Source organism: Crocodylus siamensis, chromosome 1, assembly GCF_052110815.1.
Source record: "Crocodylus siamensis isolate JL-2025a chromosome 1, ASM5211081v1, whole genome shotgun sequence".
Taxonomy (NCBI): domain Eukaryota; kingdom Metazoa; phylum Chordata; order Crocodylia; family Crocodylidae; genus Crocodylus; species Crocodylus siamensis.
Window position 1 is genome coordinate 78,049,242 of NC_143395.1, and position 26,465 is coordinate 78,075,706.

Genomic DNA, 26,465 nt, shown 5'->3' on the forward strand with positions numbered 1-26,465 from the left:
CAGTCAGATGGAAAGTGACACAGGGCTTCTGTCAATGCCGCTGCTTCCCGTGGGACCAGGAGAGAGAGAAAGAGAGAGCAAGAGAGGGGGAGAGAGAGGAAGAGAGCAAGAGGGAGACAAAGTCGAGCTGAAATGTCACTGTCGATAACTGAAACAGCTCTCTCTTTTTCCATGTGGGGTGTCATGCTATACCACATTTGAAGCTGACTCTTTCAAGCAGGCAGCACTTTACGTTTATTTTCAGCTGGCGAGAGTTTCTGGGCAGGGAGGAGGTCATCTAGTGACATCCTCGCTTAATCTCCTCAGGTACCGCGGAGCACTGGCGCTCAGATTGTGTTTGACAGGTTTTGTCCGCGCAGTCGTTTGAGCCTTTAACGATTGACAACTCTTGTCGCACACAAATATTTGGCACTGCTGTCCGCCTACCTCTGAGCGTGGTTTCCTAGCCCTACTCCTTCATTAAAGGAGTGTGACAAAGTCTCATTTAAAAAATATGGGACTCTTGAAGGGAACTGATTCCAAAACTGGCTGCTTTGTATGTCAGATACTTATTATGTCAGATATTAGCACAAGCTAATAATACAGTGATGCACATAAGGTCCAAGAATCTACCTGCCAAAACCCCTCCGTGACCTACAACTCAGTGTTACGCTGTTCTTTCTGTGAGAAGAGTTCACCTGGATCACAGGAAATGAAACCTTGATGCTTTTTACAGTAGGGTTTTATTATATTATTTCACGAAACCTGCTTAAAACCGCCTATTGTGGTTATTATTAACAGTAATCGTAACATCTAGATTTCCAAAGGACCCAGCACCCGCAACTGGGATCATAATTTCATACGACTCGGCACTCAATAAGTCGCTCCTACTGTTGTGCTGGAGAGATGTGGGGTGCTGAAAATGCTGGCTGCTTTGTTGCTATGCCTAAGGGTGTGTCTACATTTTTTTTTTAATAAAGACTTGAGCGTATCGCATGCCACTTGCCTCAAGTTAGCTAACACATTTGTATGTGCTAGTCTTGACAGAGAGGCTCAGATGGAGTGAAGCAGGGCAGCTGCAGGGATCCTGCTGGATTGAAACCCACCTGGTCCCCACCTAAGTTGTTATATCAGAGAAGGATCAGTCAGTGCAGAATTCAGCTCAGCCATACTGTCTCCCATCCCTAATTCAGCCCTGAGATGTCTCTTTCTTCCTAAGATACAGGGTAGAAACATCAGGTACAGAAGGCCAACTATGGTGAAACTTCCAGTTTTACTCTAGTGGGTATTCTCTGCTGGGAATCTATGGATGGAAACTTTTCATGGGCCTTTGCTGTTCAAATCATCTGCGTATTTAGGGAAATGTGCGTATGCAGGGAAATGTGCATTGAGAATCAAAGGCCCTTGAAATCAGCATATGTCATACCTACTTACATTGCTGTTTAGTTTGACCAAATTGTTTTATTTTGTAAGCCTTAAAGAGCAATTGTCACAAACAGTGAATTATTCTAGCTTCAAGAGAAATGTATTCCTGCAGGGAACTAAAGGACAACTGAGTAGCAAAAATCCTGGTACGTATCTAGTTTCTTAATATCCCCCTGACTTTAGTGTCATTTTGAAATTCCATGGTATTTTGAGAGTAGCTGAAGCATTCAAGCTAACAGTCCCCTTTGTTAAATAAGAGTCAACTCGTAGAAGTTTGCTCTTAGTGTTCATCCTCAGCTATGAAGATCTCGTCCCATCTTGATCCCACGCAATCTGAATCTGTTTCTCTGATGTTGCTTTTGTTGTGCTCTCTGATAAATGGGTTGAGTTGATGTGACTGGCTGAGGAAAAAGATAGAAAAATATTGAATTTTGTCGAAATGGGAAGATTTCAAGATTAGGGGTTTTTTGTTTGTTTAGAGGCCAGGAATATTTTCTTAGTCGTTGCTACTTACGGGGTCATTAAAACATGGAGCAATCGGTGACACGTTTTGAAGTCATTCTAATTCTGCCGTCCTGAGGAATAATTTTTCTTGAGAGAAAATCCTATCGTATTTTTTGTTTTGAAATCTTTATTATATTTTTTTTCTTTACCTCTCTTTCCTTTCCAACCTTACACCTTTTTTCTTATCATTTTATCACTGATAAAGGAGAAAAGGAAGGTAATATCCAAGAAGAAAAGTGGCTGATGTATTTTTTTTTTATTGACAAAAGCTTTCATTTTCATTTGCAAGTATCATTGAAAATGTGGAAGTGAAAAAAATCAAAACTGTTTTTTTTTTCTGTACATTTCCTATGTTTAAAAATTACATTTTTTTCCAGTGAAAACTTGTTGAATTTCAGTCAACTCTGAAATGAATAAATTAAAATGAAGCCAGTTCACTGAAAGTTCAGATAAATTTTGATCTATTGGCTTTTTCCAGGTTTTTTTTTTTTAAAGTTTCTTAGCTACGAACAACATAGCTATTCGGTGACATCGTTTTATAAATAATTGTGAAAGCACTTCTATATTTCCCAAAGTAGTTGAGATTAGTTGCCTGGATTTATGAGTATTTACTTTAAACAGATGGGAAAATTAAGGTTTACTTTTAACAGATGGAGAAATTAACTGTTGAAACCTTGAAAGAGCTTAATAAAAAAAATGAAATAGCCCTCACATTTAAAGGGTAGCAAGGGGTTGAATGAAAGCTGTATTCACGTTCATTGTATATTTGCATTAAGGGCATCAACCTTTTGAAGTCCTTAGAATACATACCATACAATGAAGAAGATTTCAGTAGAAGTATTGTGAAATACATGGCCTTGGGATTGCATAAGTGGGTGGAATGAAGTGGTTAAAATGATTTGGTTGAGACAGTTTTACCTCACACGTTCCTTTGCACGTTTTGAAGTGAATCAGAAACAAAGTCTATAATGAAAGACAAAGGATTTCCACAGGGCAGGCATATGTAATCATGTGTGTGGGGCTTTAGAAGTGTGTGGGATTTACAATGGCAAGTAATGTGACAATAAATATATATTTTTATAAGAGTGAATTAAATTATAATGAAGTCAATGCCCTCCAACTGTGGACTCATTTACATTTTATGATGATTAAAAACTCAAGGCCAAAGTTTTCAAACATAGGTATCCACAGTTAGGTATCTTAAGAGACACCTAAATAAAGGGTTTGATTTTTAGAGATCTTGACTGAGCATCTGTATTGTCAGATGCTATCCAATAACACTGAGAGAACTGTAGGAAAAGAGAGGGAGCATTTTCTTGAAGTAATTCATTGATTTAGCAGGAAGCTCCTGGTTTTCTTGAAGTCAACCAGCGTTCTAGCTGAGACTGAATTTAACCGACCTGGTTGAGACTGAATTCTGCAGGCCTGGTTCTATGGAGACATTCTACATTTTTCAGATCCAGTGTTTGGAATGCAGGACTCCATTGTGTGTAGGGACAGACCCAAAGAGGTTACAGACTAAGCGGACAAGAAAGGCAAAGCGTGGGAGGAAGAATGGAAGGCTAGAAGGCAGCCAACAGAATCCCACCTTGTAAAGGCCGGCAACCTTGAGACCCCAAAGCACAGAAGGGGCCAGCCCAGCAGTCAGAGCTGGGAAAGGGATTGGAATGCAACAGAGGAATAGAAGGTCATAGCAAACAGGCACCCTTTTCACAGCGTCCCCTCACATGACTCTCCATTCAGCAACTGTGAAGTTGGATTTCCCCATCAATAATGCCAAAGTGTTCTAACTAGATCATCTGCTACCCTTTAAACCCCATCACGTTTACAAAGAAAAAGCACCTCTTCCAGTGACACGTCTCCCAGCTACCAAAGTCTTCTACTAGGTATCTCTATTTATAACATTTCCTCTTTTATAGACCCATTCATACAAATCACCTAACTTGGCCCAAACCTATGTCCTCTTTCTTTGTCTCTTTCTTTGTCTCTGTCTCCCTCTTTCTCTTTCTTTCTGTCTCTCTTTCTCTTTCGCTTGCTCTCTCTGCTCACAATAACCACAAACATGTTGAAGATTAAGTTTGTGTGGCCTGCAGATGGGATGACATGCAGTGACAAAACTGCGCTAATGCTCTGGGGTTAATCACCAGTATAGAGAAGAGTTAAATGGGGACTTATAATTAATAAAAGGACTGACTGGTAGTTAATGCCTTACAACTAAACATGAGATGCTAGCCAGATACAGGGGTTTTGCCATTGAATTCAATGAGGCAGCGATTTCACTACAAGCTGCTAAATGGTAAATCCTTTGACTTTATATTTCAAATAATAAAATATGGTTATTAGCATTTCTCAATGGAAAAGAAAAATATAGTGTAAAAAGAATCATTATACCTACATAAAGTATATATTAAACTTTGAAATAATGTATCACTGTTAATTCTCTGTTTTACCTAACAAACTGAAGAGAGGTTGGTAAATAGATCGTCATGGATATCATATATCACTTTTTGGTGTTACCAGAGTACAAAGAGGGCATTTGTCAGTGTATGGGGGTGTATTGCCCTCATTAGCCCCAAGTCTATAAGTGTTTGTGCTAAAAATGGTATTTTTGAGGTAATAAAACAGTAGTTTTGTATTGTTATAGTTTGACTCAGTATCTCCTCCTGTAATATGGGAATAAGAAATGCAAATCAGGGGCAGAAAATATGATAGTAGTACAAAAATTAAAGACACTGAGCTTTGTTTATGCTTTTGGGGCAGCTTGGGTTCCAGGGAATGGGTCCAAATGATATTAACACATTTGTTATATGAAAAACCTGGTAGCAGTATTATTTCACTTACCTCTCATTTTAAACTCTTTGGAGGAAGGACTGCTTATTTAATTTCATGGTGAAAAGATAATCAAGTAAATCTGAAATATTTTAGTGGGCATGATGTCTCGAGTAGTGACCAGTCTAGGTATGGACACACATTTTTCATTATAAACTAGTAACTCACACCCTTATTAAAGTCACCTTTGGGCTGATATTTGCCTTAATGAACCTCTTCCCTGGGGTATTCATTGGCTTGTTTTGCCAAGTAAGATTTAATATAATTTGAAAAAAAAACAAATCACTTGCTTCAGCTAAAAATAGCCACATAAAAAGAAACTAAATTAAAGCAAACAGAAATCTCTAGAAGAAACCCTGTTCTCTGATACTACTCATCAGTTGTGGTGTCATCCCAGATTCAGTAGGCAATATTTCCTTTATACCATTTTTATTTAATATTCTTTATGTACTTCCATACACTATGGCTATGTTGTGTTAATATGTTGCAGCTGGAACCTGATACTGTCCATTGAGGTTAGATTTACAAAACAGTTTCTATTATAAATCTCTTTTTTCATACATTCATAACTTTTTGAAACTTTTACCCTTTGGGCAGAAATAGCAATTTTCCAAACTTGGTCTTTGCAAAAGATGAATTTATTTGGAAAGCTTGAGTAAAATCATTTCAGTCATTTTGAATGATGGAACTATGTATAACATACTCTACTCTTATTTGGGTTTAATAAACAGCAAAAAACCAAAACCCCAAAACAAAACAAAATGAACAAAATCCAAAGCATGCTTTTTAAACAAAACTGGTTAAACAAATTAATGTTTGATAGTTGTATCGTGGATGCACATGATCCTCATTGACAACTATCGTTTGTTTCTTTTTTGGGGAAATGTTTTAAAGCAAAGTGTTAAGTGATGATATTTTTTCTATGCATTTCCAGGGCTGCTCACATTATGATAACAACAATGGATTTTTAAAACTCTCTATATCAAGTAGAGTTCTGATGGATCCTTGCAAGCACTTGTACAGTTTGTTTTTTACGTTTCAAGATGGAAGCTATAATTTCTACACTGGCTTGGCTATAGGATTTTCTATTGTGATTTTTTGACTTCATGGTCTCCACTGGCTTCATGAAGCCTATACCTTAGCTTTCAGGGTTTATAAGGTATAGGAGGCTGAGAATCATAAAGCAGTGATTCTCAGCCTTTTCAGACACAAGCCATCCCCTGGAAAATGTCAGCTCTTAGTTTTTACTTCATTTTTTTGACTACAGAAAAATAATAAAACAATCCTTTTGTTGCAGAGAATGCAGAAAGACCAAAACAAGTTAGAATGATTTTAACACTATGGATCTCTATTTGAAATCTCTGAGTTTATCTTGTGAATCATGCTTCTATACCTACTAGTGCTAAAATTGTGTGGCACTCTACAATGACCCTAAAAGGAACTCCAGGCACCACAGAGTACCACTGCACCCTGGTCGAGAATTATTGTAAAAAAAAAAACAAAAAACCCACATAAGTAGGAACTGCGAACTTCCCATATTAATATTTTGCAAATATTACTTGTTTTAAAAACTGAACTAGACATCAGACTGTCCTGTTGAAAATCTGTCACTTATAAAATAACACAAATACTATGCACAAATGCCCTTCATTAATTTTGAAAAGAAAAGAGGTAAATAAATATCACCAATTTAAGGGAAAGTAACTTAATATTGCAAATATTGGATTTGCTGTTTGTTAGACTTAAAAGAACATTAACCAAACTTAAAATGTATGCCAGTGGTGAATTAATCTATCTTAAATGTCCTGAACTCTGCCTCCCACTACAGTGTATCTCTCTTGTGGCTCCATAGATATTAAGGCCAGGAGAGACTGTTATAATCACCCATTCTAACCTCTTACCAACTTTCTAGTATAAGAAGATGTATATAGCGTAACCAAGTGGTGTCCTAATTTGAATTAGACGTCAGCATGGCATCCAGTTAAAATCTGAGTGTTAATATAGCCCTGATAACTCTGCATATCTAACTTGCAAGTCAGTATTTAAAACACTTTGGTTGTCTTAGATTTTGGAATCCTCTATCTTGGCCAGCAGGGGAATGGATGCGCTTGACCGGAGATGGTAAGTTCATGGTGTTCACTCTTTAATAAGGTTTCTTACTGACTGCAGTAGATGCGTGAGTCCTGGTACTGGACTGATTGATATCCTCGGCAAAATACACATGGCAGGGGAACCATACTATAAGTAACAGGTGGACATATCAATGACAGGGATTGATTTACAGGGGTCAATATTATGCACGTGTTACAGGTTTGTGGTTGTCTACCATAAATTAGTATATCCAGTACCCAAGTTATTCTGGGAACATTTGATGCACCTTTCCAACTCAAGAGTGGATATGGCTGTGGCCACCTTTGGGAAAGGAATGGTTAACAAGCTCAGTATCCAGCAAGGGTTAAGAGGAAGGCAACCAAACAGGTTGCTGGTGCCTTCTGTTCGTAGGTATCGAATTCTTCACTTGGGCTAGGTACAGCCATTCAAAAAGCCTGAGGCAGAATTGATCTAAAGTATGCAGTTTTCTATAAGCAGTGTAGTTTAGATCAGTAGCAAACAGAACACACATTCACCCTTTGGTTGGTAGGGGGGGGAACACAGATCTTAGTCTGGATTCCGCCATTTTTAAACCAGTCTACATGTGCTGAACTTCTGTTATGGGTATAGACCAGTTTCTGAGCACTTTTACAAGCAAAAGTCTGTATCTGGCCTAAGGGGGAAGTTCATTTATGAATTGAAACTGAATTTGGAAAAAAAACATCTACAAAATCTGCTCTTCTTTTCCCCTTAACTCTCAGACAGTAGAGGGCAGTAGAGTTCTAACAGTGGTACTGTAACCAGGTTAATATACCAGGGACTAACAGCAGCTCTTTACCAGGTAAAATGGAGTGGTTGTGGCTTATGTTGGATCTCTACCAAGTGGGCAGGAAAATAAGGGATCATAATAGAAATGGTGACCTATACTGGAAAAGTAATTAGATAGTTTGCAGACATATTCCAGAAATACAGTTGTAGCTTAATAATACTACAGTCCTGGCATTTCCCTTTTTTTCTGATGATGTTTGGGGTGATGATTGAAATTGCACAATGACCCCTGTGAAAGGAATTTGAGCATTAGTGATACTAAGTAGAAAGGGTTCAGGTTCTTTGGGAGCTCAACTCATTTCCATACATTTACAAGTCATTAAAAAATAGAAGTAGCATAACATCTATATTATTTTCCAATTACATTTATTATACTTATTTTCAACCCTGACACCATCCAAATTAAAGATTTTTGGCTTTGTATTGCACCCTTAGCATTACCTTAACATTGCATCTTGCTTTTAATAAATATTTAGAAATACATAAGCATACACTGCAAGTGAGGTTGAGCTCTGAGGCTGAGGTCACAGAGTTAGGGAAGAAATTCACAGATAATTTTCAAGCAGTATTTCTAGACAGGGTTAAAAGAAATAAATACTCTTTTTCAATGTTTGCTACAATTCCTCATGTCAGAAAATCCTAGGTTGGGAGAAATAACAGCTAGAATGATTCGACATATGAATTGGAAAGGCTAGATTGCTGTTAGGTTGTGGGTGGGCCTTTCATACTCCTGAAGTTATAATGTTTTTATTTAAAGAATAAATTGGATTTCTGGGCATGTATGGCATATATCAATTTAAAATTATTGGAGTTCTTCATATTGTTAAGTGTGCTTCAGTTTGAAAGAGTGAGGCTTTCCTACAAATGCCAAGTAAATTGCTCTGCAAGTCCAGAATCTCTGATCACTTCTGAATTGAAATGCTTTTGAAAGAAGCTGTAGTGTTCTAATAATTTTACAGCTCTCTGATTCGTACGCCTAGAACCCCAATCATTTCTAAATTGAAGTGCTCTCATTATTTTGAAGTTTTATGTGCAGTGTAAAATGATTTAAGAGTATTCTGCAGCTTTTCATTTTTGGGGGGAGAAGGGGGAAACTTTTTTTTTCCCCTTTTCCTTTTCCTTGTTCTTTTTAAAAAGCCCAGGTCTTTTCCAAGTACATTGGAAGTCATTATCACCTAATTTAAACGTTCAGTGTTTAAAATGGAAATTGAAGCAAATTCCCTCCAAATAGTAATGATGATGGCTGGAAAAAAGAAAAGAAAAGAAAAAAAAAATCACTGCCTCAAAAGCTGAGAAAATACAAAGTAAGAAGCTGTCAGTGATCCTTGCTGGGAAAAGTGAGAGGAACAAGAAACATATTGTCGCTCTTCAGATGTGGTCAAGGTGAAGTGGGGAGACTGAATGAAAGTTACAACAATGTGACAAAAAAGAGACATAGATCCATTTACTGTGGGAGGGAAGAGAGCAGGAGACACAGAAAGCTAGTTCACATGTTGCTTATAAGCTGATTTTTGCTGTCATTTTATCATACGATTTTAGAGGGAAATGATGTATGCCCTTTTATATCTACTGACTTGGCTGTGTCTCTTAAGAATAACAGTTAGTTTCTTTTTTCATTACTGACCTCGTTTATTCTGAACACACAGTAGTGGTGTTGTTTATAAATCAAATAGCTTTAGGAGAGAAAACTATTATTACTGTTATTTATTTGCAGCAAAATGTACTGTGCGATGGGCAGAATGGTCCCTGCTCCAAGGAGCTCACAATATAAGGACAAATACGGAAAAAAAGGGGTTCAAAGGAAAGAGAATAACAATAGGCAATGTTATAAATCTTAGCTGAACATGTTAAGAACTGTATTACACCAGTACACAGAGACCATTGAGTTTGCAACGTTTCTTCTTTCAGTTGGGACCCATTTCCTATACCACATTTACCAACATGTCTGATCCTGCACATAGAAATAAAGCAGTGCCCAAATAGGTACTTTCCAAATAACAATTTTTTTAAAAGAAAAGATGATATTTTGTGCTAACCTATCTTCAGAAGCATATCAGGAGACAGAAGGATATGAAGAGTACATTGCCTGCGTGCAAACACTATGAGCAGAAATTCTATTTCACTGAGGCCGCCAAAACATGTTATGCTTAAAACATGATGAATCAGTTAATCAAATCTTAAATAGTTACCCAGCCACATGTTAATGCAATTAATGGCATACTAAAATAAGGAATAAACCACAACATTATTACATAAAATATATGTAGAAACTTTGTGGCTGGTTCCTATGATGCCATTAATTGATCATGTGGCCAGGCTGTTTGGAGCGCCCGGTCTTCAAAGTGCATGTGGGTGCCTTCAGGGCTGAGAATGCTAATCAGCTGATTGCTGCTCTCAGGCTTGCTGACTCACCGAAGCCTTTGTCTCAGGTGGGAGCTGCAGTAGATCAGGACTCCAAGCCTTCAGGGCACAGCTGGAGTCAAAGTCTCTGGTGTTTCCTGTGGCTGGACCTCTGATCAGTAGATCCAGGCTGATGTACCACACACCTTTGCAGCTGGAAGCTCGGATCAGCTGACATCTCCTAGCCCTTGGGGCTCATGGTGCACCCTCAGGGCTAGGAGCTTGGACAGCTGACATGGTGTGTGCTGGTGGCTGGGAGCCACATCAGCAGACCCAGGCTCTAAGCTGCAGCAGTTTACTACGTGCTGGTGCAGCTTGGTTTCCTGACACTGGTTTCCCTTGTGCCAGCAATATGGCATGATAGGATTTGATGCTCAATCCCACAATAATGCCTCCTGCCATGGACATGTGGTATGATTGTGGGGACTGTGCATTAGATCCTAATAATTGCAAGTCTACCAGGGGCCTGAATGGATGACCAAAGCACAGCTTTAAACAAAGTTGAAGTTGTCCAAATGAAGTGTAGGAGTGCTTGTATTAGCTTCTCTGGGCACTTAGTACCTCCGTAATAGGAATAGGGAGACGTCTTTGTATCCCTGGAGGATGGGATCATTTCTGTAACGGGGGCACTTATGCACCCAGAGCAGGTAATAGTTACTGAACAGTTGTGTAACTCAGAGTAAGTTCAAGCTGCTCTTTGGTTGTCTACATGAAAGAAGATTTGTAAATGGTATGACAAACAGTAGTGGGGGTAAAGGGGAAAAAGCTTTAAGAAAACTGGTGGGTATTGCAAAAGAGGGCAGAAAAATGCAGGGAGACATAAATGTGGGGAAAAGGGCATGGCAAGAAGGAAGAGGGCATGGTCAAAAGAATCCACAAGCTCAAGCAGGCAAAGTAAGCCATAATTTTTCTTCATTGTAGTTTGCAATTCATTCTATGTAGCAGCAAACTCAACAAATACTATCCAGTGTGCTGGAGAGGAATCTAGTATGCCAGCTGAATTTGTGCTGCAAGGATTATCCCTACATCAGAGAAATGCAATCTGCTTCTCATGCTTATAGCCCTTTGCTAGGATGAATTAATACTAATAATATGCTGTACTCTGTAGCGCTTACTCAGGGCAGTAGTTCCATTGAGTGTCACTGCCGCTATGCCTGTGGCAAGCAGTATTCAGCAGGAATAGAGCTTACAGAAATCAGCACATTATTTTTCCCAAGCACACTTCCCACCTCATGTTAAGGCAATACAATACTGTTCAACAATATTGTCATTGTTGTTGCTTACTTTATTTAATAATATTTAAATTAAAATCTTAATGTTGTATTAATTTAATAATAAAATATCCAGAAAAACATACACATTGCAATAAAAATAGGTCAAAATTCTGAGACTAAATTTCTATACAAAAAACCAAGGGGTGTTTGCTTTATAAAAGATATATGTACATATCTGATAGCCTTAAACTGTATTGGTGTAGTAAGTATACAAACCTTCCAGTATGGGTGCTGTTATACTAGTGTAAAGATGCCTCATTTGTATATAAGTATAACTGCATCCACATTAGAAATAGCACCAGTATAACACCTTTTTTGGGGGGGGGAGGGGGGGCATAAATAATTACAGCCAACATGTTTGTGGTACTTCAAAGTTTGTATGTAAACCAAGTCTAAGTTATAAGGTCTATAGGATTTTCCCCTAACAACTAAATGTCATCTTTAAAATTCAAAACTAGAGTAGGCATTCTTTAAAAAATACTTTAATCAAACAACTTTATTTCTGCTTTCTTCTAATTCATCAGCAGGGATCCTGGTTTTCACCGATTAAGAAAAAAAAAGGAAATTCTCTGACAAAAATGGTGATTAAAATGAAGTGCTGCTGTAAACATAGGTATCAATTGAACACAATGTTTTATTGATATATTTACAATTTTAAATCAATTTTCAAGCCTACCAGTCACTATAATAAAATAAAGTCTAAATGCCTATACATTTTGTATTTGATTTTGGGTTTTTTATCATGGAAAATCAGAGCTCCCCCTGCAGGTCCAGGGCCTTCACTCCCTACCACAGTCCCCTGGGCCCTGCTGGTACCCCTCACTCCCTCCCCCCCATGACCCTCCAGCCCTGCTGCCCAGGCCTTGACTGTGAGAGGCAGTGGCTGCTGCAGTGAAGCGGAGCATGGAGCCTGGGCTCCCCTCCCCCATGGGTGGCACAACCAGAGTGGAGCCTGTGGTGGGGTGGGTGTGGGCTACCTGCTGTGGGCTCGGGGGGATAGCTCTCTGCCACTACACACACTCCCTGGAGCAGGGGGACACATGCCCCCCAGCTCTGTGCATGGGGTGGGGGCAGAGGTTGGGGCTGCCTACTGTGGGCTTGGGCTCCCTGCCCTGTTGCCCTCTCCTGCAGCCTCTATGGTGCAGCAGGTGGGACCCAACTTGGCAGGGCAGAGTGGGGCTGGTGAGGCACTGCCCTGGTGTGGCATCCCCTGTCCACTTGGCAGCAACAGGGATAGCAGTACAAAGATTTGCCCCTCACTGCTGCCAGGTGAGTAGGGAACACCTTGCCAGGGTAGCATAGAACTCCTAATGGCAAGGAGTTTCCCTGCCCAGGTCTGGTCTGCCCTGCCATGCTAGGTCCTGCCCACTGGGTCACGGAGGCCCCAGGGAGATAGCAGCAGGGCAGAGAGCAGGAGCCTGTAGTGTGCAATCCAGCCCCACCCTGTGCACAGATCTGGGGGGCACGAGTCCCTGCCTGCCCTTCCCTGGGAGTACACATAGCAACAGGGAGCTAGCCCCACCCCTCTGCTACCTGGACAAGCCACCCATGGCCCCATCCTGCTCATCTCTGGGGTCCATCAACCACACATTCTGGCCCTGGGCCCTAGCCCCACACACCACCTGGCTGGGCAGGAGCCTCAGCCCCAGCTCCAGCCCTGCCCAGCTCCCTCCCTCCCTCCCTGTGGGGGCCTCATTCCTCGCTTCCTTCCCCAGACTTACCTGTGGGAGCTGCTCTCTAGGCTGCCTGATGGCCTCCCGCCTCTTGCAAGCTGGGACTCTGTCAGCCTTCAGACAGCTCTTTGCAAAAGCACAAATTCCACGTGTTGCTCTGCTAAAATGAAAATTCTGCATTTTTTGGGTAAAAGTAGAAATCCACAGTGTTTTTTCGCTTTTCCTTGGCAAACAGAAAACCGAGATCCCTGTTCATCAGCTATTCCTTCTATCATGTATGGGGCATGTAGCAATAGTACCATCTAACTGTAAAGGGCAAAACTGAAATGCTCTTGGGAAGGTCGCCTGTCCCAGAACAAATTTTAAAATCTTGAATACAGCCAAAAAGGAAGATAAATGGTGAAAAAGAAACACTACATGGGCTTCCACGAATCATATGATCTCTGAATATTTCTTTCTCCATTTATAAAACTGCAATGATATTTACTTACCTCATAGGACATTAGGAAAATTAATATTTAAAGTGCTTTGAGAGTGCAAAGAAATGTATAAAAATAATTATTTTTATACATTGTTATGGTTTATTAAATATGTTCCAAGTGTGAGCAGGTTTAAACATACCTTTTAAAACAGAATACTATGTTTTTATTTTTCGTTGTGTCGTTTCCTTTAAAACTTGATGAAGGACTGGCAGGGTGCACCTATATGAGATGCTATGATGATATGGCATTGGTGGGCAAAAACCATGATAGTAGCAACAAGCTACTGCACCGTAGCTCATTGGTCCTGTGGAGTAGGGTCAGAAACAGCCCATGTGGTGCTGGGACTGTGCAGTTATTTACCAACTACTAAATGACTGTGCAGTAACACCTGCACAGTGAGGCACATGTGTAGAGGGACCTACAGAGATGTTTCACACCACAGGGCTGATGTGCAATCTGCTACCCAGGGTGAAAAGCAGGTATGTAGAGTCAAATAATAAATATTTTTAGAATAAGGTTCAGGAAGTGGTGTTAGATGCATCTTTTGCCGGTCCCATTACAGAAATGGTATAAACTGGGAACTCCTAGTTTTTTAACTCATTCTGCCTCAGGAAGGATTCTATTATAATGTCTCTGGAACAAACACTGCTGATACTAGCCAGGTCGGTGACGTACTCAGACTGCTGTCACTGCCTCGTTTATTCAACTTTATTTAATAATATTTAAATTAAAATCTTAATGCTGTATTAATTTAATAATAAAATATCCAGAAAAACATACACATTGCAATAAAAATAGGTCAAAATTCTGAGACTAAATTTCTATACAAAAAACCAAGGGGTGTTTGCTTTATAAAAGATCTATGTACATATCTGATAGCCTTAAACTGTATTGGTGTAGTTAACAGCAGTAATGATTTCTGTACACACACACACACACACACACACACACTTTATTGCTACAAATTGTGCACACAGGTAGACTGTATGAAAATCATTCACACACTGGTACTCTGTTCTATCAGTTAATTTCACATGACTTGCTCTTGGGTGTTCACTGATGTGTTAGATTGTGTCATAGGTCTACAATATAGACTGCTAGAGCTGGTGGTCAGAAGACTCAAGAAGTGATATTTACACTAGAAAGAGAATATGAATTCCATCTATCAAGCTTGGATTTGGACAGAGATCTATTTAATAATTATTCAAATACTTGACTTCTGCCTTTGTACAGGACTTTAATTTCTCAAACTGAAGAAATTCATCTAATAATGTAATCCATTTTTACCCTGAGGGTAATGGATAACAGATTTCTTTATGAAACAGTTACCAAAACAAGAGTTGATGATGCTGTTTTAGACTTGGTATTGGTAAGCAGAGTGTTACAGAAAAGCTGGTGGTAGAAAATAGCTTTACTCCGATTGATAACAACTTGATTCAATTTAAATGAACTGGAGGGATAATGCAGAAACAGGTAGTAACTGAAGGATTTTTTTTCTTTCAAAAGGGAAACTGATCTATTATCTTGTCCATCAGGCACTAAGTCATGGCCCTTCTGGTGCTTTAGGGCACCAGGTGCCTTATGAGCTGTACTCATGGCCTCCTCCACCCCTATAGCCATGCCCATGCCTCACAGATGTCACGCTCAATCCAGACACCAGTTTGCACATGTTTCAGCCCTCTCAGCTTTGGCCTGTTGACTGCCCTAGCTGGGAACTCCTAAGCCTTGGTGCATTGGCTCTGGCCTGGCTCCTTAGTCCCAGCCACTGCTCACTCCATCGAGGCTCTATCTTGCCCTCTCTGGGCTCAGACCCCCAAAGTGCCTCCCAGGCACCCCCTGCATTGCTTCCAATCCTTCCCTATTAGCCACATCCAGTCCTCTGATGTTAAACTTAAACATACACAAATTTAAACAACCACTTCCAATTAAACATTATCTCCACTCTAGATCAGTGCCCCCACTCCAAGCAAAACTTCCCCCTTCATGGTCTTCTTCCAGTTCCCTTGGGTATTTGTGGGCTGGTTTCCTGAATTTTCTTTCTCCCAGGAGCTTCTTTGTCTATGTCCTGCAGGACCAGACTGCCTTCCTTGCTCCAAACACTGGGTTTTTATGCCTCTAAGCCCTGCCCCGTCTGGTCATGTGGCTGGGCCTTAGCCACCCACGGGTGTTTCCCTTTTGAGTAATGGCCAGCTTGCTCTCTGCTGCAGCCCTACACAGCAAGATTATCCTGCTGCATTTTCCACTTAAAGTGACAGGAATCTCTGACACTTGGTCAAAGATCCTTGAAAATTGAAAAGGCTTAGAATTTCTTTTAATCAAAGGAGCAAGAAAACTGATTTTTGAGCTGAGCTTCTATGAAACATCTGACATGTTGCAATATGGAGAATGATTAATTTTGCTTGAGAGGATGGGTTTTAGGACAAAAATTACAAGCTGGGTAAGATATTGGGTAACTAGAAGAAACAACATATTATGTTTTAAAGGAGAACTATTAGGCTAGTGGTGTTAATCAAGAACTGGTCTTGAGAGTAATGACTTTGGCACAACCAATAAATATACATTTATTAAATTTGTGGATAATGCAAAGTTGCATCATCATCAATACAGAAAAGGATAATGCTGGAAGAATTGACCTTGAAGACTAAGGCAGTAGAAATGGGATGAAATGTAATAGTATGATGTGCAAGTTATGGATTTAGGGACAAGTAACAAAAATAATTGCTTTAAACTCATGTCACATCAATTGCAAAGGGCAAACAAAGAGGAAGACCTAAGTGTATTTGATAATCATTGAAAAACTCTAAACTGTCAATGTGATGTAGTCATGAAAAATGCAGATGCAGTCTTGGATATACCAGATATTATGTTTCCATTAGAGTTGGAGAAATATTTTTTCCATTATGAAGGGTGATGTTGCAAACTTGTGTGGATAATAATTTACATATCTAATGTAAAAATAATTTACAGTCCTCTTTCATTCAAACTGGAAGAGAAGGGCTACTATATTTTCTAGGGGATGCTATCTTATGAGGGGAAGGAACAAGAGCTTGATTCTTTAATCTAGGCTTCATACACTTCTACTGAGAGAACTGCAGTTCTCCTAGTAGAAACTCTGGGTATAAAAATGGTCACACCATTTCTCCTGGACCCAAATGGGTGGTCCAAAGAGAAAATTAACCTAAGTCCAACCCGGTAGAAGTGGCTTCCAGGAAATGAATGCATGTACATTTAGCCTTCCAACAGATACCACAGCACCATCCTCCAGAATCCCACCATGTATAGCTCTGTCCTCCCTTTGGCCCCAGCTTAAGGAAGACAGTCTGGTACTTGGATTGGACTCCATTGCTTCAGCTGAGCACAGGGCAGCGCCCTCCTCCTGACTGCCCCAGGGCCAGGGAAGCCCTGTGCCTTTCACTAACCCTGCACTCCACTCCACAGTAGCATAGGGACACAGGGTGCCAAGGCAGCTGTGTCCCCTGCATGTGACCCCAAGACCTGGCCCAGACTCAAACCCAGGCCTAGACCTAAACCACTGCATCTTGCAGACCCAGATCAAGACCTAGAAATTGACATGTCTGCAACTGACAAGAGGAAACATGTTCTGGAGCCTCTCTCTCAAAGTCTCACAGTAGCAGAGGGAAGAGGAGGGATTGTGACTGGGAATCCCCTGGGGCATGTGGTTTCCTAGGATAGTCAGCCAGTCAGCTCTGCTCTGGCACCAAGGGAGTCTGCAGAGCATTCTGGGATGCGTGCACAGTGGGGGCCCTGGCTGTGCATCATCAGCAGTGCAGGCTATCTGCACAGCACCTATCTTACCACTCTAATGTTTGTACACTGGTGTTCCAGTAGGATTTTCTACCAGAACAAAACTGTAAGACACCTCACAGTTAATTTCAATGCTTGTATGTGGCTGTAATGAAATGAAGGCTCAAGGAGGGAGATTTATGGTCCCTGTAAAAATGTTAGCAAGGTAAATTCCAAGGAATGAGAAATGCTAAGTGACAATGCTGGCACAAGAACAAATGGGTATATACAATCCATGAACAAACTGAGGCTGGATACGAGGTTGGATGGTTTCTAACCATCAGAGCAGTAAGGTTCTAGAACAGGTTTCCAATAGTAGAGAGAAAAAACTAACCAAGATGGGTTTTGATCATTTGGAGAGAAAACTGCCTATCTGTTCTTATCTTAAAGTAACTTGCACACTCTGTTTCCAGCTGTTTTTGATCCTTTTGAGTTGCCCTGTGTGATAGCTAAAAATTATGTCTGTGTGATAAAGGTGCTTGCTAAAGGCTCTATAAAGATTAGACCAAGTGTTTTTCTGTATTCGTTTAGATATTAAGCTATATGTTGTTGCTAAGGGCCTAATTAAAGTTTAAGATGTAGTAAGGCCTTGTATAAAGTAAGGCCTAGTAAATTTAGCAAAGCCTTGAAGTAGTAAGGCCTTGTGGCATAGTTAAAATTAACTTTATCAAAGGAATGCAAGGCTTGTACTGCTATTGGTCAGTCTAAGGACAGTTGAAGTAAAAAGAATCTGAGTGGCTGTACGTTATCAGTACCGTTCAGAAGCTATAAATTGGCTGGAATATCTGGAAATCATTCTGAAGATAGATACAGCTTTGTGAGGAGGATTAGTTAGCTGTTGACCTGGATCAGTGGGCCCATAGATCTCGAGGAGCCCAAGGACTGAATTCCAGGGTCCTTCCCGGTACCTCTTGGACAGCTCTGATTGGGGATGCCTGACTTCACTGAACTTTGTGGAAAGAGAAACTTGTTGTACATCAGGCATCAGAGGGGACTGCTGATAAGTTACTCATGTGAATTGTTATTGTCTGTCATTGTTTATCTTATTACTACACGTAGTTGTGTTTTTGTTAAGTCAATAAACCTTTCTTACCTTTCTACCCCCGACCATACTCAAATCCCAAACCCTTCGCAGGTGGCTGGGACAGCCCTGCTTTGCATTTTATACATGTGCGGAGACAGTTTTCCATCTAAGATTCATTCCTACCTCCCACTGCTTGTCTTCCTTTCTTTAAGCAAAACAATGTGCTGCAATGAAAAGTATGTGGTTTACAACAGCAGTGTACTTGAATGTACTCATGTGTCCTAAACTAAAAAAATCTTCAGTCTTAGAGTCTGTTCCAGGTCTTGGGGGCTTGAACAGTAAAGACATTTTTTCTTATGTCCAGCCTGAAACAGTCCTGTAGGAGTTTATGACCATTGGCCCTTATTTTACCTTGGGGTGTTCTGGTGAACAGATGTTCTCCCAGGTTCTGATGTATGCCCCTTATGTACTTATAAGCAGCCACCAGGTGCCCCCTGAGCCTGAGCTTTTTCAGGCTGAAGAGCCCCATGGCTCTCATTCTCTCTTCATAAGGCCTATTCTCTTGCCCTCTGATCATGTCCGTGACTTTCCTCTGGACTCTCTCAAGCTTATTGACATCCTTCTTGAATTGCAGAGCCCAGAATTGGATGCAGTACTCCAGCTGTGGCCTCATCAAGTCTGAGTACAGAGGGAGGATGACATCCTGAGACTTACTGGGGAAGCATCTATGGATACAAGCCAGAATTTGGTTAGCTTTACCAGTTGCGACATCGCATTGGTGGCTTATGTTCATCTTGTATTCAATCATGACCCCTGAGTCTCTTTCAGCAGTACTGCTAGCAAGCATAGCACTGCCGAGCCTATAAGCATGCTGCAGGTTTTTTTCCCCCGAGGTGGAATACCTTACATTCATTGTTATTGAACATCATCAGGTTTGTATCCGCCCACTTACTAAGTTTATCCAAGTCAGCTTGGATCACTAGCCCATCCACAGGTGTGGACGCTATGCCCCAATGTTTAGTGTCATCGGCAAACTTAGCCAGTGCACTTCTGACACCAATGTCCACATCATTGATAAAGATATTAAAAAAGAACCAGTCCAAGGACAGAGCCTTGAGGGACGCCCATGGTCATGGAGCGCCATAATGATTTGCTACCATTGACTATTATTCTCTGGGTCTGACCTCACAGCCAATTTCCCAGCCATCGGGCTTTGGTGTAGCCGAGGACACAGTTAGCCAATTTTTCCATGAGGAGGTCATGGGACACCAGATCAAAGGCTTTTTAAAAGTCCAAATATATGACATCAGTCTCTTTTCCCTTGTGAAGGTAGTATGTCATCTGGTCATAGAAGGAGATGAGATTGATCAGGTAAGATCCACCCGTGACAAACCCATGCTGGCTATCCCTCAGGATGTTGCCCTCATGTTATATTTCTAGCACAAGATATGCTGCTCTCCCCCTAGAAATTGCTAGTGTACTGGCATTCATGAGAATGCTCTTCCACTTGAAACCTGAAAGCTCTCCTCTGCATGAGAGTTTCTCCCACCAGAATGAATGCCTGTATGCTTCTGCTCACCTCCTCCATTACTGGGAAGAGGCAAACAGCAACTTTCCTTGTGCCTTCCTCCAGTTGGACTTTTTTCTGCAGAAGGTGCATGCGTATCTTCCTGCAGTTTGACTCCTGATTGCTGATGAGTGGAGCAGCAGCTGTTCCCCATGCCTTCCCCTGACTAGGGTGACCTCAGTCTGAGAAAGCCACAGAGAGCAGGAAAAAGGGGTGTATTCAGGCTGAAACACCTGTACAGTTCCTCTCTCAGGAAGATTTCAAATTTCCCAGAAATTTGCATTGGTAGAAATTAATGTCGGTCTATGGCCTTAGTCTGTGATATTTTATTTCTTTGAAGTGTAGTTGTTTGGGATGTATGAGAAAAAACTTACTGAAAGTATAGCTAATGGTATTTTTGACACTGTTGATATTCTTGATACTAAAACATGTATTCTGCTAGTATTTCTATTGCTTTTATTGCTTACTCCTTCATTACACTATTTCATGTTTCATTTACCTCATTTGTCAAAGAATCTACTATTGTAAGACTATAGCCTACTGAACCTACTAATACTGAAGTAATACCTGAATCCAAGTCATAAAGTTACTTGCACATTAAGGTACTGCTTGTTGGACATTGGAACAGACATTAGAATCAGGTTTCTCTGTCTTAAGGCCTTAAGAAATCATCAGATGTGTATATTATTTAGAGCTTATACCTAAGCAGCGTATTTAAGTTTCTAGTATCCATACTGACTTCTCATCAGAAGCCTGTTGGGGTGTACTGTTATCCTAGGATGAATATAATTTAATGCATGACAAAGAAAATCAAATACCACTTCATTTCTGAACCATGCTATGGTTTTAATTAAAAATGAAAGGCTTAAATAAGAGAAATACATCAAGTGATTTCATACCATTGTGGAGCCCATGTTATTTTCTGGACTCCAACATTTATAAATCAAGCAGAAACTAGATATAACGATGAGATTGCTATCCATAAGAGTGACTTACATATATCTGGAACACATTTTCTCATGGGTATTCAACCAATCACATTACCTAAATGCTTTTTAAAATAAACTATATTTCCAAAGATAAAATTGGAAGTTGTGAAACTATGGAACTATTTAATTAAAAAGCTGGTTCTAGATCCTATTTGTCATATAAATGAGTAAGGGGTCATTCCATTTCAGCTCTGCAACTTCCTTCCCCTTTAGTTCTACCAGAGCTTCAACCTCGGCATCTTCTGGAACCACTAAAAAACCTTACAAAGGCACTTAGAAAGCAAGTTTAGGCTGGGAGGCTGTTTGTGGACATGTGTGAGGAGTCTCTGTTATATTTTGTTACTCAATTTTTATAAGTAGTTTTGTTCTCTTGCTTTGTTCTCTTGTTCATGCTCCTATTTTCCAAGTTATTTTGTTTTCTTGCTGTAAGCTATCCCCAGCTATTGTTAGGTGAGTTAGCATGTAAATCAAACAAATAATTCTACTTCAGCCGCCTGGGAGAATAGTGGCTCCATCCTCCCTCCATACTGCTGCACCCAGCATGGGAAGGGCTAGATCAAGAACTGACTTTTTTTTCCTTCCTCCCTGTTAAACATTTACATTTTTTAAAAACTTTTCACAGCTTGTTCTTCTTTATTTTCTTTAGCTTTTTCCTCCCTCTCTTTTTTTCAAATTCCCTCTAAATTGTGAAGAGCTCACTGGTCAAGTTTGTGGATTATACCAAGTTATGGGGAAGTGTGGTCATGCTTGAAGATAGGCTACAGATACAGGTGGACCTAGACAGGCTATCAAGTTGGGTGGAGCAGAATCTGATGAAGTTCAATGTCAAAAAATGTAAAGTGCTCCACCTTGGGATGATGACACACCTACAGGCAACCCCCAACACACCTACAGGCTTGGTGGCACCAAACTGACTAGCACCATGAATGAAAGGGACCTGGGGTAATAATAGACCACAGTATGAATATGAGCCAGCAGTGCAATGCTGTAGCCAGTATGGCAAATAATACTCTGGCATGCATCAATCGATGCATTTCCAGCAAAACCAAGGAGGTGATTCTTCCGCTCTACTCAGCACTGGTGAGACCACAGCTGGAGTACTGCATCCAGTTCTGGGCACTGCACTTTAACACAGACATGGACAAGCTTGAGAGAGTCCAAAGAAGAGCCACCCGTATAATCAGAGTCTTACATGGCAAGCCATACGAGGAAAGGCTGAGGGAACTGGGAATCTTCAGCCTGAAGAAAAGAAGGTTGAGAGGGCGCCTGGTAGTAGCTTACCCCTACACCAGGGGTGTACATCAAGGGCTCAGTAAGTAACTGTTCATCAGGGCACCCGAGGGGAAAACTAGGAGTAATGGCCAAAAACTCCTGGAAGACCGATTGAGGTTCAACATTAGGAAAAACTTCTTCACAGTCAAGGTGTTCAGACTGTGGAATAAGCTCCCTCCAGAGGTGGTACAATCACCTACCCTGGACATCTTCAAGAGGAGACTAGACAGTCACCTTGCTGGGGTCACCTGACCCCCAGTTATCTTCCCTGCTTGATGCAGGGGGCTGGACCCGATGATCTTCCAAGGTCCCTTCCAGTTTCACAATCTATGAATCTATGAAATTACGTTTTTCCTCCAATTTCTTGTCTCTCCCCAGTTTTTCTGTTCTTTACCTGTTTCTACGAAATTCATTCCTTTTTCTGCTTTCTATTTTCCCTGCTCATTTTAAAAACAATGAGAATGAGCATAGTGTGGAGGGAAAGATAAATCTTCAGAGGACTGTCTAGCTTTTCTCAGTTTCTCTTTCTTCTGGTTCCCCTCAGTGCCCCGCCACTGTCATCCCAGATTTTCTTAATCCCACTCTGTCTCCCTGATTTCTCTTGCTGTTGCTCATATCCTGGTGGATAGGCTTCCCGGTGCAGGGTCTTCATAAAGGTTTGTTAGCCTAAGCATTCTCTTCTATAGGCATCTCCTCTATTGACGATTTTTACTGTATTGTGCTGGCTGGAACCCAGAGCTATTATAAAAGCTCCTAAATCTGATTGTTTGTGAACTGTGCTGGCAGAAAAAGCCACTATGGCATGACTGCTCATGAAGCTCTGACTGTGCTTGTCCCCACACCAATGTCAGTGTGACTGCATTTATGTCAAATTTAATGAACATTGCTGACTAGATGATATTTTTTGGTGGACAGCCTTCCTTATTTTTGTCTTTGTAAATCAATATACAAACTGCACAATATCCAAATAGAATTAGTGTAAGGTACATAAAGATTGGTCTCAATGAGCAATTAGCACTTCATTAATATGCAAACAAAATTAATTTCCAGATGTATTTAAAACTCTATCAGAAATTGCATTTTCCCATATCTAAAAGTTTGGCTTACTTGGATAAAAATAGACCATGGTAGGAGGATTTTTGAAATTCGAGACTCAGTACTGATAGTAGAGTTTCAGTTTATGTAGATATAAAAAGTACAGTGCGTCCTTAAACATTTCTAAATGCATCCATTACTGTTACATAGGCATATACTGCATTCCAGTGAAAGCATGCTTACTGTATGTACTGGTAGATTGATTTTTTTGTTTTTCAGATATGTTTCTAGGTATATTTTCTTGAGGTAAAATTGTAAGGTAAAGCACTCCATGAGGCTGGTTAACATGCAAATTAGCATTAGTGGATTGGGTCCCTCAGCTGTCACTCCTAAGAGTTTGTGAAAGACAACTGAATTAAACCATGTTGTTTTAGATTGGTTCCTATAGAACCGCCTTCAGCTTCAACAGGAACAGTGACACCATATGCTATTAATCATCACTGTTATGTTTAGCACTCGATAGACTGAAATTTGCTGTTTTCAGACATTATACACCAGTAGAAAACCTATTATGTATGTTACATTTCACTGTGAGAGGAACACTTAATCCTGTTTTGCTGTCTATAGTTGTTTCAGATATATTTATAAAGAAAGGTCTTCCTATGGGATCCATAAATCACATATTACCTTTTAGCTATGCCATATTTTAAAGTAACGTTAGCATGCTAAAATAAAGGTTTGTTACTTTCTCATAATGCACATAAGCTTGCTTTCCTGTGTTGTGTACAGAATATTCCATGTACCACCCATATTGAAGATGGTTGTTATTAAATATGCTGGCTCAGTTTACTAGTAGCTTTAATACACTTCTGTAACGAAGAACTACTTGTAACATCAAAGCACATGGAGACATTAGCTCTTTTCCCCTATAGCCCCTGACCTGAAAGCTTTGCTTTTTATCTTTATATAAAAGGAAAATATGCTTTTCAAAGAAGCCTAGCTAGAGTGTGGATATTTTGTCCATTGTAGAATAATAGGTTGTGAAAGTAATCTACAATTTTTCATCTCTGTTCAGAGTGTTGTTTCTTCTTGGACATTATGGGGTTTTTTGAGCGAAACTCCTGCTTTCAAGTAATAGTGACTGGGAAAATGCTTTCCAAGTCCTGATGTGTCTTTATTTTGATAAGCTTGTTTATCTCAGGGAGGGAGGAGGGAGGGACTGTGCATTTCTCTTGGTGTCCCTTACTCAAAAGAAGAAACTGGGGGGGAAGTGGAATTTTGTTCATCTTTATAATAACAGAAAAAAAATAAAGTTAGAGAAATAACCCTCTCCTATAATAAGTGGTGTGTACTAATGTAGTTAAATGAAGTGAATGTCTGTAACGGAGCCAACACCTACCAAACACAAATGCAGAACCTTTGCTTGCATGTTTATATTTAATGTTCTAAAGATTTTTAATAAGAAATACCAAGTTATTTGTCACACACATCATTGCCTCTGAAACTGAAATTTATGGATTGGTCCCAACATTGGCTCTGTATGTGTGCATATCAGATTTTTTCATAATTTAAGCAAAAATAGAGGTATAACAGGTCCTTGTGCCATGTTAGCACAGTTAAGGTTCTTGAGGGAGTTATCTTTGAGCATGTCTATATGTCACTGTACAGTGATGTTGCTAAGGTGCTGCGCTTTAGTACTTCCTTCTAAAGCACGGCATATTATGGGCGGTTACTGCACTGTGTGCACGGCACATGGTTAAATTTTGTTGCTATGTTGCCATAGCAGTGCACTGTACCTGGAGTGTGCCATTATGGCGATATAGCTGGCGATCATGTGTAGACCTGCGTGGTTACTACATCACCGTAGCATGCTGTATGGCAATGTAGCACATTGCTGCTTCGCTATAGGGTGACATGTAGATGTGCCCTTTAGGTACCTAAAATTAGGTGCTTGAAGGTCTTCTCTTTCCACTTAGGTTTTTAAGTGTGTATTGCAAAGACAATCACACTTTCCATTAACATCTTTAAAGGACAGAATGAAGCTTAGATCCTTGATTTTACCTATTTATTTCAGGGGCCTGGCTTTAGACTTCCTGGTATATTTCCTGTTGTGTTTTAATAACGGTATGGTCTGGGAAAGTCCAAGAGAGGAGCTTAGACTTCAGCATCTATCCTTCTGTCCATGATTAAATTGATTCAAGTCCACTAAAGTTACCGTGAAGATTCTTACTGACTGTTGTGATTTGGACCTTACCTTTAAGTGCACGAGAAGTTCCAGTGGCTTCAGTGCTAAGAGCTAAGCATATGCCTGCATGATTTACTTTAGGGCCTTAGTTAGGCATTGTTAATGTGACCTATTAGGAAAAAGTCTGGCTACATAATTAAAAATGCAACAGAGAGCTCCTTAATTTTTAAGGATGTATATCTGCAGAGGTTTTCACATAGTGTTTGATCACCTTAGATTTTAGTTATGAGTTAATCCTTTTTTCTTTGCAAATGACTGATTTTTGTGAAATTATTAATATCCTAAGACAAAGATACAGAACCTTCCAATAGGAAAGAGAATATTTTTAGTTTAGAAGTGTTACTAAGTATTCACTATTTAAATATAGTAGGTTTGGAGCTTCCTGTTAGGAGACTCCTACTGAGTGTTTTTTATTCAAAATTGTGTCCTTGAAACTGGCTGTGAAAACTATTTTCTACTTCTCTCACATAGTTAATTGTATTTTACAGGACACATGTCCTCCTATAAGTATTTACATTTTATATATGTACTATTGATATTCCTGCATATGTTGTCATTTATGCATGCCATATCATGTCTTTCTTGATATACTTTTCAGGATCATACAGGGTACTGAAGGAAAATAATAATAATTTTTAGGCTATATTAATCTATGATTAAAACTTTAGAAAATGAAAAATGTTTTTCAACACCAAATGTGAGAATATGAGTAAATTACGTATTGAGCTTGTCTAGATAGGTTAAAGAATATGAAATCTTTTGCAAAATGAATATTTTTGTTTGTATCCAACTAATATGCCAACTTATGGTAACTTACATTTTACTCCTGTTTGCTACAGGTGAAATGGGTGAACATCAGACAGCTCATTATAGAGACAAGCATGCTGCATTCCCAAAGTAGGATGACAGAACAAGTCATGGTACGTATAGTAATTTCAGTGCTACAATACATCTTCAAGCTGTCTGAGGTAAAATGCTTACTAAGCACTGCATTGGAGCTGTCAGAATGCTTCATGGGGTGGTAATTAAATTGAGGCAGTTCTA

General features: G+C 40.0%; 1 protein-coding gene across 1 annotated transcript in view; it reads left to right on the top strand.

Moving 5' to 3' along the window:
- The window catches only part of LOC149872951 (uncharacterized), a 550,350-nt gene that overhangs the window by 295,345 nt on the left and 228,540 nt on the right, over positions 1-26,465 (top strand). The window contains exon 10 of the mRNA XM_090037132.1: positions 26,261-26,341. The gene's annotated coding sequence lies outside the window, so the exon portion shown is untranslated. The remainder of the gene's footprint in view (positions 1-26,260; positions 26,342-26,465) is intronic.